Source organism: Cricetulus griseus (assembly GCF_003668045.3).
Source record: "Cricetulus griseus strain 17A/GY chromosome 1 unlocalized genomic scaffold, alternate assembly CriGri-PICRH-1.0 chr1_0, whole genome shotgun sequence".
In the NCBI taxonomy this organism is placed as follows: domain Eukaryota; kingdom Metazoa; phylum Chordata; class Mammalia; order Rodentia; family Cricetidae; genus Cricetulus; species Cricetulus griseus.
The window spans coordinates 207129320-207145978 of NW_023276806.1; the positions used below are offsets into that span (position 1 = coordinate 207129320).

The window sequence follows — 16659 nt, forward strand, 5'->3', positions numbered from 1 at the left end:
TGTGGGAGACATTGCAAATGATTTCATGGTAATACATGAAATGTTTGCAAGAGATTATTAAAGTAATCATCTATCAATGAAGAAGAAAACCTAGAAAAATGGATAAATTCCTGAAAACTAAAGAGATAGAAAATTTGAACAAAACATTAAATGAAGAGATTGAATGAGCAATACACATACTCTTAAAACAAAAAGGCTATTGCTGAATGGTTTTGTAGATAGGGAAAGTTTACTTAAACAATCATCAGCATAAATATTTCTCCAGATCCATAAGAGAACAGAAAACTTCCAAATAAATATATACCAGCAGCATTTGTTGAAGATCCTTTCTTTTTTCCATTGTATAATTTTAGCTTCTTTTGTCAAAAATCAGGTGTTTGTATGTGTGTGTGTGTTAATATCTGGATCTACAATTTAATTCCATTGGTTGATATGTCCATTTTTGTGCCAATACCAAGCTGTTTTAAGGACTATAGCTCTATAATGGAGCTTGATGTCAGGGATAGTGATGCCTCTGGATGTTTCTTTATTGTACAGGGTTGTTTTCACTATCCTGGTTTGTTTTTTGTTTTTCCATATAAAGCTGAGCATTGTTCTTTCAAGGCCTGTTAAAATTTGTGCTGGGATTTTGTTGGTGATTGCATTGAATCTGGAGATTGCTTTTGCCAAGATTTCCATTTTTACTATGTTGTTCCTACCTATCAAAGAGCATGGGAGACCTTTCCATTTTCTGGTATCTTCTTTAATTTCTTTCTTTAAGGACTAAAAGTTCTTGTTATACAGGTCTTTCCCTTGTTTGTTTAACATTACCCCCAAAGTATTTTATACTGTTTGTAGCTATTCTAAAGTGTGATATTTCCTCTGGTTTCTTTCTCAGCCTATTTATCATCTGTATTTAGTATGGCTACTGATTTTTGAATTAATCTTGTATCCTGCCACTTTGCCAACTGTACGCATTCCCTGGTAGAATTTTTCAGGTCACTTAGGTACATTATCATGTCATCTTCAAATAGTGAAAGTTTGACTTCTTCCTTTCCAATTTGTATCACCTTGATCTCCTTTTCTTGTCCTATTGCTCTAGCTAGAACTTCAAGTACAATATTGAAGAGATATGGAGAGAGTGGACAGCCTTGTCTTGTTCCTGATTTTAGAGGAATCTCCTTGAGTTTCTGTCCAAATAGTTTGATACTGTCTGTTGGTTTGCTACATATTGTTTTTATTATGTTTAGGTATTTTCCTGTTAATCCTGATCTAAGAACTTTATCATGAAGGGGTTTTAGATTTTGTCAAAGACTTTCTCAGAATCTAGTGAGATGACCATGTTTTTTTTTTCTTTTACAGTTTGATTATATGGTGGATTACATTGATGCAATAAAAATAACTAAATACACAAAAATAATATTGCATGGAAAATGATAATAGATGCATGAAATACATCTATAGGACTTCAATATTTTGACTAGTCTGGGGGTGATACCATTCTCTGTGAGCAGTTCTATGGTACCAGCTTCAGTGTCTATTCTTCCACTTATCAACTTATTGATTTGAACTTTTTCACCTCACATATATTTACTGGACTTTTTTTCTTGTTGTTGTTGTTGCTGTTGTTTATCTCAAAAGATCCACATTATTCCATTAATTTCTTTATTTTCTTACTTCCATTTTATTTATTTTAAATTGAAGTCTCATTGTTTCTTTCCTTTAATGATGATAACACAGATCATTTATTTTTCTAGGCCTTAGAGAGGTAGCTTTACTCAACATTTTATTTGACAAATTTGTACTTGTTTGGTATAAAATATAATTTTCTAATATATGTTCACATTAAAATGACTAACTAAAAACATACCCAATTCTTCATATACATATTATTTTTATGATAAGAACTCATACAATGTGAACACTTTCATGTACTGAAGGCATCTTTATTAAATACAGCATGTTATAATAGATCTCTAGATTAATTTATTAGTAACTTAAATTGACTATCTTGGACTAGCATTATGCATTTCCCTTTTTTTCTCTCTTTTTATTATTATTAATTCAAGTTAGGGAACAGGCTTGTTTCACATGTAATTCCCCTCTCCCTCTCCCTCTCCCTCCCCTTACCCCCATTCCTTCTCCCCCACCTCCAACCTACCCCCCACCCCATCCACCCACCACTCCCCAGGCAGGGTAGGGCCCCCAACCTGGGCTCCACCAAGTCCACCAAATCTTCCTGTGCTGGGCCTGGGTCCCTCCCCATGTGTTCAGAGACAGAGTGCATCCCTTCAAGTGGGATGGGCTCTCGAAGTCCCCCACATACACCAGGGCAAAAAGCCAGTCCACCTCCAGAGGCTCCCAGGAGTGCAGGGGCCTCCCCAATGGCATCCATGATCAGGGGGCTGGATTAGTCCCATACTGGCCTCCCAAAGAGCGTCTGGGGTCGATATGCTTTCCCTTTTTCAGGCCAACTGTTTCTGTGGGTTTCTCCAACCTGGTACAGACCCCTTCGTTCTTCATTCCTCCCTCTCTTCAACTAGGTTCCAGAATTCAGCTTAGTGTATTTCTGTGTATGTCTGTCTCTGCTTCCATCAGCCACTGGATGAGGACTCTAGGATAGCATAGAGAGTAGTCATCACTCTCATTCTAGGGGAGGGGCTTCTAGGCCATCCTCTCCTCCACTGCCCGGACTGTCAGAACGTGTCATCCTTATAGGTCTCTGGAGATCTTTCTAGTTCCAGATCTCTTCTCGGACCTATAGTGGCTCCCTCTGATATGGTATCTCTCATCCTGGTCTCTCTCCTCTATTCTTCCCCCAACTCAATATATCTGCTCCTCCATTTCTTCTCCTCTTCTTCTTGTGCTCTTATTGTGGCATCACCCACTCCCCTACCCTCATGCTCTCAATTAGCTCGGGAGTTTATGCCACTTCTCATTCCTGGGGTCCATTTATCCCTTAGAGTCATTCATGATTTCTAGTTTCTTTGGGGAAGAGGATTATAGGCTGGTAAACCTTTGCTCTATGTCTAAAAATCATATATGAGTGAGTACATACCATGTTTGTCTTTTTGTGATTGGGTTACCTCACTCAGGATGGTTTCTTCTAGTTCCATCCATTTGCCTGCGAATTTCAAGATTCCATTGCTTTTTTCTGCTGAGTAGTACTCCATTGTATAAATGTACCACATTTTCTCTTTCCATTCTTCAGTTGAGGGGCATCTAGGTTGCTTCCAGGTTCTGGCTATTACAAACAATGCTGCTATGAACATGGTTGAACATATGTCCTTGTTGTATGGACATGCAGTATTTGGGTATATACCCAAGAGAGGAATGGCTGGATCTTGAGGTAGATTGATTCCCATTTTTCTGAGCAACCGCCATACTGATTTCCAAAGTGGTCTTACAAGTTCACACTCCCACCAGCAATGGAGGAGTGTTCCTTCTTCTCCACAACCTCTCCAGCATAGGTTGTCATTGGTATTTTTGATTTTAGCCATTCTGACAGGTGTGAGGTGGTATCTCAGAGTTGTTTTGAGTTGCATTTCTCTGATGGCCAAGGATTTTGAGCACTTTCTTAAGTGTCTTTCAGCCATTTCAGATTCCTCTGTTGAAAAATCTCTGTTTAGTTCTGCACCCCACTTTTTAATTTCATTGTATGGTGTTTTGGTGGCTAGCTTCTTGAGCTCCTTGTATATTTTGGAAATCAGTCCTCTGTCAGATGTGGGGCTGGTGAAGATCTTTTCCCATTCTGTGGGTGATCGTTTAGTCTTACTGACTGTGTCCTTTGCCTTACAGAAGCTTCTCAGTTTCAGGAGGTCCCATTTATTGATTGCAGACCTCAGTGTCTGTGCTTCTGTCATGATGTTCAGGAATAGTTCTCCTGTGCCAATTTGTTCAAGGGTTGTTCCCACTTTCTCTTCTAAAAGATTCAGTGTGGCTGGATTTATGGAGAGATCTTTGATCCATTTGCACTTAAGTTTCGTGCATGGTGACAGGTATGGATCAATCTGCAATTTTCTGCATGTCCGAATCCAATTGTGCCAGCACCATTTGTTGAAGATGCTATCTTTTTTCCATTGTATGGATTTAGCACCTTTGTCAAAAATAAGGTGTTCATAGGTGAGTGGATTAATATCTGGGTCTTCAATGTGATTCCATTGGTCTATCTGTCTATTCTTGTGCCAATACCAAGCTGTTTTCAGAACTATGGCTCTATAGTAGAGCTTGAAGTCAGGGATGGTGATGCCTCCAGAAGATCTTTTATTGTAAAGAGTTGTTTTGGCTATCCTGGGTTTTTTATTTTTCCATATAAAGTTGAGTATTGTTCTTTCAATGTCTGTGAAAAACTGTTTTGGGATTTTGATGGGGATTGCGTTGAATCTGTAGATTGCTTTTGGTAGGATTGCCATTTTTACTATGTTAATTCTGCCTATCCAAGAGCATGGGAGATCTTTCCACTTTCTGGTATCTTCTTTAATTTCTTTCTTTAAAGTCTCAAAGTTCTTATTGTACAGGTCTTTCACTTTTTTGGTTAGTGTTACCCCAAGATATTTTATGTTGCTTGTGGATATTGTGAAAGGTGATGTTTCCATGATTTCATTCTCATTGAGTTTATCATCTGTATACAGTAGGGCTACAGATTTTTTTGAGTTAATTTTGTATCCTGCTACCTTGCTGAATGTGTTTATCAGCTGTATGAGTTTCCTGGTAGAGTTTTTCAGGTCACTTATGTGGACTATCATGTCATCTGCAAATAGTGAAAGTTTAACTTCGTCCTTTCCAATTTGTATCCCTTTGATCTCCTGTTCTTGTCTTATTGCTCTAGCTAGAACTTCAAGTACAATATTGAAGAGGTATGGAGAGAGTGGACATCCTTGTCTTGTTCCTGATTTTAGAGGAAAAGCTTCGAGTTTCTCTCCATTTAGTTTGATGTTGGCTATTGGTTTGGTGTATATCGCGTTTATCATGTTTAGATATGTTCCTGTTATTCCTGTTCTCTCCAAGATCTTTATCATGAAGGGATGTTGGATTTTGTCAAAGGCTTTTTCAGTATCTAGTGAGATGATCATGTGGTTTTTCTTTTTCAGTTTGTTTATATGGTGGATTACATTAATGGTTTTTCGCATGTTGAACCATCCTTGCATTCCTGGGATGAAGCCTACTTGATCGTGGTGGATGATTTTTCTGATATGTTCTTGAATTCGATTCGCCAATATTTTATTGAGTATTTTAGCATCAATGTTCATGAGGGATATAGGTCTGTAGTTCTCTTTCTTAGTCTTATCTTTGTGTGGCTTGGGTATCAAAATGATATCCCCATCAAAATACCAACACAATTCTTCAAAGACCTTGAAAAAACAATTCACAACTTTATATGGAGAAACAAAAGACCCAGGATAGCCAAAACTACCCTGTACAATAGAGGAACTTCTGGAGGCATCACCATCCCTGACTTCAAGCTTTATTACAGAGCTTGAAAACAGCTTGGTATTGGCACAAAAAATAGACAGGTAGAACAATGGAATAGAGTTGAAAACCCTGATATTAACCCACACACCTATGAACACCTGACTTTTGGTAAACATTCCAAATTTATACAATGGAACAAAGAGAACATCTTCAACAAATGGTGCTGGCATAACTGGTTACAGACATGTAGAAGACTGCAGTTAAACCCAAGCCTATCACCTTGCACAAAACTTAAGTCAAAATGGATCAAAGAACTCAACATAAATCCAGCTACACTGAACCTATTAGAAGACAAAGTGGGAAATACCCTAGAATTAATTGGTACAGGAGATCACTTCCTGAACATTACACCAGGAGCACAGACAGTGAGGTCAACAATTGATAAATGGGACCTCCTGAAACTGAGAAGCTTCTGTAAGGCAAAGGAGACAGTTAGCAATACAAAACAGAAGACCACAGACTGGGAAAAGATATTCACCAACCCCACATATGACAGAGGACTGATCTCCAAAATAAACAAAGAACTCAAGAAACTAGTCTCCAAAACACCAAACAACCCAATTAAAAAGTCAGGTACAGAACTAAATAGACAATTTTCAAAGAGGAATCTAAAATGGCTGAAAGACACATAAGAAAATGTTCAACATCTTTAGCCATCAGGGAAATGCAAATCAAAACAACTCTGAGATACCATCTTACTCCTGTCAGAATGGCCAAAATCAAAAACACCAATGACAGTTCATGCTGGAGAGGATGTGGAGAAAGGGAAACACTTCTCCACTGCTGGTGGGAGTGCCAACTTGTACAGCCACTTTGCAAATCACTGTGGCGACTCCTCAGGAAAATGGGAATCAATCCACCAAAAGATCCAGCAATTCCACTCTTAGGCATATACACAAAAGAAGCACATTCATAAAGCAAGGACATCTGTTTAATGATGTTCATAGCAGCACTATTTGTAATTGCCAGAAACTGGAAGCAGCCTAGATGCCCCTCAACTGAAGAATGGATAGAGAAAATGTGGTACACTTACACAATGGAGTACTACTTAGTGGGGGGGGGGGAAACAAAAACAATGGAATCTTGAAATTTGCAGGAAAATGGATGGAACTAGAAGAAACCATTCTGAGCAAGGTAACTCAATTGCAAAAAGTCAAACATGGCATGTACTCACTCATATGCAGATTTTAGACATAGAGTAAAGGATTACCAGCCTACAATCCACACTGCCAAAGAAACTAATATACAAGGAGTGCCCTAAGAGAGACATACATGGTCCCCTGGAAAGGGGAAAGGGTCAAGAACTCCTAAGCAAATTGGGAGCAAGGGAAGAGGGGGAGGGAGTTAGGAGAATGAGAAGGGGAAAAGAGGAGGGATGTTGAGGACATGAGGGAGCAGAAAGTTTGAGCCAGGGAGACAATAGATGATAACAAGAATGGAGATATCATAATAGAGGGAGAATTTTTTGGATTACAGAGAAATCAGGCATTAGGGAACTGTCTGTAGATCTACAAAGATGACACCAGCTAACACTCTAAGCAACAGAGGAGAGGCTACCTTAAATGTCCTCCCCTGATTCTGAGATTGATGACTAATTTATATGTCATCCTATAGCCTTCATCCAGCAGCTGGTGGAAGTAGAAGCAGACACCCACAACTAATCATGGAACTGAACTGAAACCCAGATTCAGAGAAGGATTAGTGAAGAGCACAGGGGTCCAGACCAGACTGGTGAAACCCACAGAAACAGCTGACCTGAACATTGGGGAACTCTTGCTCCCCATACTGATAGCTGGAATACCAGCATGGGACTGATCCAGACCCCAGGAACATGGGTTTCTTTGAGTAATCCTAGGAAATCTACGGGACCTCCTGTAGAAGTTCAGTACTTCTCCCTATTGTAGGTGTGGACTTTGGGAGCCCATTCCATATAGAGGAATACTTCCTGAGCCAACACACACGGGGGTGGCTCTAGGCCCTATCCCAAAGGATACAATAGACTCTGATGACACCCTCTGGAAGTCCTCACCATCCAGGGGCAGCAGAAAGGATATGTGATAGATAGGGTTTTAGTTGGGGGGGTAGGGGAGGACAGGTGGGAGAAGGGAACTGGGATTGTCATGTAAATCAATCCTGTTTCTAATTCAAATAAAATTCTAGAAAGTCCTTATGGATAGGATAGAGAGCAGAGAGACAACAGAGAGCTGTGAATTTTGTTAGTCATTGCAAACCATTCAAAATGTATTTAGGCAATGATAGTCATCAAGTGTCATAGTCATATCAATATATGAGTCACATTGCTCTACCTACCAAATTATTCTGCTATTGGAAGTTCAGCATTTTTTTCAAATACCTATATTGAAATTGTCTTTGGCAAATCAGAATTCATTTTACTACTAAAGAGTTGTAATGAGGAGACGTTCATGACTATCTTAAATCTGAAATTCTAGTTATTGCCATATGTCATAGCTATGTGGCTGGGTCCCTGAAATCTTACTGGGATCAAGGGATACTAAGAAAGACAGACAAATAAAGTAAACCAGGTGGGTTGTGTGCTCAGATGGAAACATACTAATAGCTGGGAAACTCAGAGGGTTTGTTACAGACAACTTTAAGGAGGAGGTGAGCTAATTTTGGGAGATGATTTCAGTAGGATAGCTTTCTTGGGTAATCCTGCATGAGAAAGCTCTTGTCAGTACTTTTTGCAATACTGATTTAAGCAAAAGGTAATTCATTCATCAACAACATTCTTACTTGGACCAGGAGGAACACGTGCCATTCCCATGGGTTTGAGGCATTGCCATCATCGACATGATCTTGCTAATGTCATGAATGCTCATTTATGTGAGAGTACAATCACTCCTCACATTAGAATTTACTTCTTTAGTCAAGAATCAGGGTAATGAGGCTTCCAGCTGCTATCCCAAATCTGAATTCCAGTTCTGTCTCTTCTGCTGTTACTGCCATGGAAACCATTGTCAGTAAAGCTGACAATTATTACACCGTTGGTAACATTCATAATTTCCATGGATTAAAAATAAAAAGTATTTCTTTTAAAAATTAATATTAACTATTTTTTCATATTTGTTCAAAATTCAAAGCATAACCCCAAATCTATATCACATATTATGTCCATAATAGTATAATTGTCAGTAGTTATATTGTGGATATAGTCCAAGTATTCATGCATTGGTTAATGGGTAAATATATGATGTAAAAAATCCCATGCTGTACTGTCAAACCATAAAAAGTGGCAAAATCCTAACCCTGGTTACAGAGATGAACCTTGAAGACATTATATTAATTTAATAACACCAATCATAAAAAGTTAAAATTTTTGATCCTATACTTCTGAAGTCCTTAAAGTAGTTAGTTGCACAGGCATAAAATATTAAATGATGGAGAGATGGAGTAGAGGATAAGGAACTGAATAGTCAGTGAGCACAGAGTGTGTCCATATGATATCATTCCTGGAGGCAAATTCTGATGGCACACACACACACACACACACACACACACACACACACACACACACACACACGTATGTATGCATGCACACGCATCACAATTAGAAAAGGAAAATGGACTTTTGTGTTATGTTCACTAAGTTTAAAGAGACAGTCTTTGTTGTTGAAGACTGGTTATTCAGAGTCATTAATACACTTCTTTCACTGGTTGGCCCAAGGTTGAAATTCACATCTCAGGCTGTGGTACACTAACACAGAAGTGCAGCCTCTGCAGAGAGGCTCCAATGCCTCAGATACCACAGCAGTAAAGATTTCCTTTGCCCTTAAAAAGCACAGTTCTTTCAATTCACTCTTTTATACTTGATAGTTTAGCTGAGTCAGAACAAGCCATTCAGATTTATAGGACAATTTATAAGTACATAAGAACTTAAGCTCATTTCCAAATGGGCTGATTTAACCACATTGCACTCTCCCTTTTTTTCTTCTGTGGGCACATATTGATCATGACAGTATGCACCTAAGGAAATAAATAGATGGGAAATACTTTTACTCCCATCTTTATTTCCTTAATGCATATGGTGGAAATGGGGATTGGAGCATCACTCCTGAAATATCCACTTCTAGTCATAAATGTGCATGCCATGAGTCTAAGAGCTTCAGAACACTGGTTTCTAATTCAAATATACACTCAATATTCTTAAATGAAATTTTGTGTGCTTCAGAATGTAGAAAATATGCAAGGTAGAGAATTCATATATATTCATTTGATCCTGGAGGCTATGATAACAACTTTCATCTGTCTGCCTTTTATGATTTTTGTAACTTTTTGTCAATACCCTTTTTTTTGTATCACAATCCATCCATCCTCCTACCAATCCATCCACTAATCATGGGAGTGGTCCCCACCTTCCCCTACTATGAGTATCATGGCAGCCACAGCATTTTCTGTTTAAGAAATGACACCAGAAATACTACCATCAACAGGGAACATACAAGTAACATGAACTCCTAGGTTTCAGCAAATGCAGCTTGTCCACTAATGCCAATAAAATTATGTTGATCTTTTCACTGTATCATTTTATATGCACACTTAGCCTTCCTGCTGAAGTATTTGCCATATAACTGTGCTGATCTTAATATACAGCAAGGCTGGAGATTTATTAGACACATCCTGATGCTGATGGGATTGCTGAGCTCAGCAGTTTGAAAAAAAAAAAGTAATATGAAGGCAGCCCTTTCCTCCACACAAAATATCTAAGTATATTTTCCTGTTGTGTAAATATCCTTGCAGAAGTAATTTCCATAGGCAAATGAAGAGTAAATGCTTTTAGAGTTGAGAAGCATAGTCCATCCCAGGGCAGAAAAGATGTAAAATATGTAGTCATAAATAAAATGCAGCAGACCATGGCATTATCCTCTTCTAGGGTCCCGACTATTCTCTCATCTTCCTGTTTCTCCCCAGTTTACTTCAAACAGTGCAACTGAATATTGACAGAACTTGTTGTTTGTGACTGAACTAGTTAAGAATAAAACACACAAACTAAACATGCTCTAATTAACTTTGATTTGTTGAGGATACAGTACCTGCACTTGTGACTAAGCATGAAGCACATCAGGGGACTTCTCCACTCATGAAGGTGACATCTATTGTTATATTTCACAGTGTTGTTTTTTGGGGGTGGCAGGTTGACAAATGATAGTTACATTTACTCCCAACTAATTTGAATTAATAAGTACTCATGACATTCATTACTGGGTAATTGCTTTGGTTTCATCTCTTATAATGTTTTCAGAAAGGATTGTCTAATGGAGAAAGAAACTGACCATGGGCAGTGCCTGTGATGAGAGGGATTTTTACGTGAATTAAAACATGGGCAAAGGGCAGAAGCTAGCAAGTACTGGCATTCTGCTTTTCTCTGATTCTACACAAGTGCCACCATGGATCAAGTTGCTTTTCTTGCCATACATTGGCTTCCATTATGGGCTGCATTCCTCTGAAACAGGAGTGAAAATAAATCCTTCCTCCCCTAAATTGCTGTTGGTAAGATATTTTGTTCTGGAGATGAAGAAATTGGTGAATGAAACTGAAAACTTTATGTCTCCCAATCATATTTTCCGTGGTGGTAGAGACAGCACTAGAAACAAGGACAAGGTGGAAAAGTTACATAACTACTACCTTAAAGTACAATTTATAATTTAAAGTCACTTAGTGAAGCTCATTTATTTTTAAAATATAGGTACAACTGAATCACTTGTAAATGTATTTCATGAATATTAATAGATGATGTTAGAATAAAAGCAAAAAAAAATGTCAAAGTCATTCAGCCATAATTATGTAAGTCACCAAGAATTTATCTACAGTGCCTACATGCATCAAATTCATAGTAAATGCTGAGAAGCTGACTAAATGTGCCATTATTATTCTACAATAATTGAAAAAAATTATGTAGTTTACATATAAACTGTTTTATGTAATATATATACATATATATATATATATATATATATATTATATATATATATTTCCCAATTGCTCAGGACTGTTATCTAAAACTATATTTCAAAGATATCAGCTAACTTAAGTGAAGATCTAGAAACAAGCCTCTCAGTCTCAAAAACTTTGTTATATTTAACTTTTACTCAAAATATGAAATTAAAAATGGGAATGAGATATATGTAAATTTGTAGTTCGTGTTCATAAATAAAATATTTTTTAATCTTTTTAAAATGTAACTAAGAATTATTTCTATAAAAAGAAATCTGTCATTTTTGAACTTATTTTACATCTATATTCAGATTGTATTGACATTTGAATGGATACAAATATAAAATATGTTTCAATATACAGATCTACTTATATGTTGATAGCTATGTCTGCATGTTTATATTTGTAGATGTATGTATATGTGCATGTCATCACTCTGAATAAATATATGGAAATATTTTTGTTTAGTACAGTAAATTGTCATAATTTTTTTAAATTTAAGCACCATAGACTTACATTTTATAGATTTATATTTAATTTTTAGGCAGACTATTACTGTTGTGAATTCTCTGCTTGACCAAACTTCGAGCCCACAGATATTTTACTCATCTTCTGGTCAAAAGTGGATAAAGTTACAACTCTGTAGAGTTTTCCCATGATGACCAAGAGAATCTACTTGATTGATGGATATTTTAAAAAATTATTTATTGTCCGCCGCCGCAGACTGACCTGGAACTAGGTGAGTGAGCTCCTGCCCGCTCCCGACCCCAGACCAGAACACCCCACCACCCCCATCCCACCACCCCCTCCTGAGCCTGCCGGCTTGGGCCAGACACGCCCAGAGAGGGAGGAGCCCCCTGCCCCACCAATCTGCTAGCACCCCATTCTTACATTCCGCCGCCGCAGACTGACCTGGAACTAGGTGAGTGAGCTCCTGCCCGCTCCCGACCCCAGACCAGAACACCCCACCACCCCCATCCCACCACCCCCTCCTGAGCCTGCCGGCTTGGGCCAGACACGCCCAGAGAGGGAGGAGCCCCCTGCCCCACCAATCTGCTAGCACCCCATTCTTACATTCCGCCGCCGCAGACTGACCTGGAACTAGGTGAGTGAGCTCCTGCCCGCTCCCGACTCCAGGCCAGAACACCCCACCACCCCCATCCCACCACCCCCTCCTGAGCCTGCCGGCTTGGGCCAGACAAGCCCAGGCAGGGAGGAGCTCCCTGTGCCCCAAATCTGGTAGCACCCCACTCTTCCATTCCGCCGAACGACCAAGAAACTAGGAACTAGCGAGGAGACCACCAGGAGCGTCGAGATCATCTAGAGTTGTGGACATCGAATTCCTAGCCCCCACACACCACTGGGCCACAAGAGGAGATAGAGAGAACCCACCCGCACCCACTAAAAGGATATGGGGAGAAGACAGAATAAGATTTCACTCAACAACACAAAGACCAACATGACACCACCAGAACCTAGGGACTCCACTCCGGCAAGAGCTGAAAAGCCCAACACAGAGCATGAAGATGAGATGGACCTCAAAAATTATCTCAGCAAGTTGATAGAGACCTTTAAAGAGGAAACAAGAAAATCCCTTAAAGAAATAGAAGAGAAAACAAACAAAAAATTAAATGAATTGGAGGAAAAGACAAACCAAAAAATTCAAGAAATAAATAAATCTCTTAAAGAATCCAAAGAAAGCCAAGAAAAAACATCCAAGCAAGTGAAGGAAGCTCTTGAAATAGTTCAAAACATGAAAGCTGAAATACACACAATAAAGAAAACACAGAATGAGACCATGTTGGAAATGGAAAGGTTGGATAAACGATCAGGAACTAAAGATGTAAGTGTATCCAACAGGATTCAAGAGATGGAAGAGAGAATCTCAGCCACTGAAGACTCGCTAGAGGATATACATTCATCCACCAAAGAGAACCTCAAGTCCAACAAAACCCTAACACAAAATATCCAGGAAATATGGGACACCGTAAAAAGGCCAAACCTAAGAATAATAGGTGTAGAAGAAGGTGAAGAAATACTGCTCAAAGGTACAGAAAACATATTCAACAAAATCATAGAAGAAAACTTCCCCAACCTACAGAAGGATATGCCTATGAAAGTACAAGAAGCTTACAGGACACCAAACAGACTGGACCACAAAAAGAAGTCCCCCGACACATAATAATCAAAACACCAAATCTACAGAATAAAGAGAAAATATTAAGAGCAGCAAAGGAAAAAGGCCAAGTAACATATAAAGGCAAACCAATCAGAATCACACCCGACTTCTCAATGGAAACTCTGAAAGCCAGAAGGTCTTGGATAGATACCCTACAAGCACTAAGGGAGCATGGATGTCAACCCAGACTACTGTACCCAGCAAAACTTTCAATCACTATAGATGGAGAAAACAAGATATTCCACGACAAAAACAGATTTAAACAATACATATCAACAAATCCAGCACTACAGAAGGCTCTGGAAGGAAAACTCCAACCCAACGAACATAACTACACTCACAAAAACACTGTCAGTAGTTAATCGAATTTCACCAAACACAAAAAGAAACAGAAGGGCAAAATCCACACGCAATGATACCACCAACAATAAATCCAAAACTAAGAAGAACCAATGAACAATGGACGTTAATATCCCTGAATGTCAATGGTCTTAACTTACCCATAAAAAGATATAGGCTAACAGAATGGATACGAAGACAGAATCCATCCTTCTGCTGTTTACAAGAAACACACCTCAAATTCAAAGACAGGCGATACCTCAGAGTAAAAGGATGGGAAAAGATTTTCCAATCAAATGGGCTCAAGAAACAAGCTGGGGTAGCAATACTAATATCTAACAAATTAGACTTTAAACTGAAAGCAATCAAAAGAGATAAAGAAGGGCATTTCATACTCATCACAGGAAAAGTCCATCAAGACGAAGTCTCAATCCTGAACATCTATGCCCCTAATACAAAAGCATCCACTTTTGTAAAAGAAACATTACTAAAGCTCAAACCACACATAAAACCACACACACTTATAGTAGGAGACTTCAACACCCCCCTTATACCACTGGACAGAACTACTAGACAGAAACTTAACAAAGAAACAAAGGATCTGAAAGAAGTTATGACACAACTGGGTTTAACAGATATCTATAGAACATTCCATCCAAACACAAAAGAATATACCTTCTTCTCAGCGCCACATGGAACCTTCTCAAAAATTGACCACATAGTTGGCAGCAAAGCAAACCTCCACAGGTACAAAAGTATTGAAATAACCCCCTGTATCTTATCAGACCACCATGCATTAAAGCTAGAATTCAACAGCAATACGAATTGCAGAAAACCTACATTTACGTGGAAAATGAATAACTCCCAATTGCACCATTCCTTGGTTGAGGAAGAAATAAAAAAAGAAATCAAAGACTTTCTAGAATTTAATGAGAATGTAGACACAACATACCCGAACTTATGGGACACCCTGAAAGCAGTGCTAAGAGGGAAGTTCATAGCACTAAGTGCTCACATGAAGAAACTGGAGGAAAGTCACATTAGAGAATTGACAGAACAACTGAAAGCTTTAGAGCAAGAGGAAGCAAACTCACCAAGGAGGAGTAGACGCCAGGAAATAATCAACCTGAGAGCCGAAATCAACAAAGTAGAAACTAGGAAAACAGTACAAAGAATCAATGAAACAAAGAGTTGGTTCTTTGAGAAGATCAACAAGATAGACAAGCCTCTAGCCAAACTAACCAAAAGGCAGAGAGAGAGCATGCTAATTAACAAAATCAGAAATGAAAAGGGAGACATAACAACGGACACTGAGGAAATCCAGAGAATCTTTAGGTCATACTTTGAAAACCTGTATTCCACAAAATTGGAAAACCTAAAGGAAATGGACAACTTTCTGGATAAATATCACTTACCAAAATTAAATCAAGATCAGATAGACAGTTTAAATCGAACTATAACCCCTAATGAGATAGAAGCAGTAATCAAAAGCCTCCCAACCAAAAAAAGCCCAGGGCCAGATGGCTTCACTGCAGAATTCTACCAGAAATTCAAACAAGAGCTAATTCCAGTACTCCTCAAACTGTTCCACACAATAGAAGCAGATGGGATATTGCCAAACTCTTTCTATGAGGCTACAATCACTTTGATACCCAAGCCTCACAAAGATATGACTAAGAAAGAGAACTACAGACCGATATCCCTCATGAACATCGATGCTAAAATACTCAATAAAATATTGGCCAACCGAATACAAGAACATATCAGAAAAATCATCCACCATGATCAAGTAGGCTTTATCCCAGGGATGCAAGGATGGTTCAACATACGAAAATCCATCAATGTAATCCACTATATAAACAAACTTAAAAAGAAAAACCACATGATCATCTCACTAGATGCTGAAAAAGCCTTTGACAAAATCCAACATCCCTTCATGATAAAGATCTTGGAGAGAACAGGAATAACAGGAACATATCTAAACATGATCAAGGCAATATATACCAAACCAATAGCCAACATCAAAGTAAATGGAGAGAAACTCAAAGCGTTTCCTCTAAAATCAGGAACAAGACAAGGCTGTCCACTCTCTCCATATCTCTTCAATATTGTACTTGAAGTTCTGGCTATAGCAATAAGACAAGAAAAGGGGATCAAAGGGATACAAATTGGAAAGGATGAAGTAAAACTTTCACTATTTGCAGACGACATGATAGTCTACATTAGTGACCCGAAAAACTCTACCAGGGAACTCCTACGGCTGATAAACACCTTCAGCAAGGTAGCAGGATACAAAATTAACTCAAAAAAATCAGTAGCCCTACTATACACAGATGATAAATCCAATGAGAAAGAAATCAGGGAAACATCACCTTTCACAATATCCACAAGCAACATAAAATACCTGGGGGTAACACTAACCAAAAAAGTGAAAGACCTGTACAATAAGAACTTTGAGACCTTAAAGAAAGAAATTAAAGAAGATACCAGAAAATGGAAAGATCTCCCATGCTCATGGATAGGTAGAATTAACATAGTAAAAATGGCAATCCTGCCAAAAGCAATCTACAGATTCAATGCAATCCCCATCAAAATCCCAACACAGTTTTTCACAGACATTGAAAGAACAATACTCAACTTTATATGGAAAAATAAAAAGCCCAGGATAGCCAAAACAACTCTTTACAATAAAGGATCTTCTGGAGGCATCACCATCCCCGACTTCAAGCTCTACTATA

The 16659-nt window shown here is 38.5% G+C and overlaps 1 long non-coding RNA gene across 1 annotated transcript in view; it reads left to right on the forward strand.

Moving 5' to 3' along the window:
* Positions 1–12151, forward strand: part of LOC107980208 — a 76083-nt gene extending 63932 nt beyond the window's left edge. Inside the window, exons 3-4 of the long non-coding RNA XR_003479987.2 lie at positions 10493–10555; positions 11948–12151. This is a non-coding gene — a long non-coding RNA (uncharacterized LOC107980208). The remainder of the gene's footprint in view (positions 1–10492; positions 10556–11947) is intronic.
* The last annotated feature ends 4508 nt before the right edge of the window (positions 12152–16659 follow it).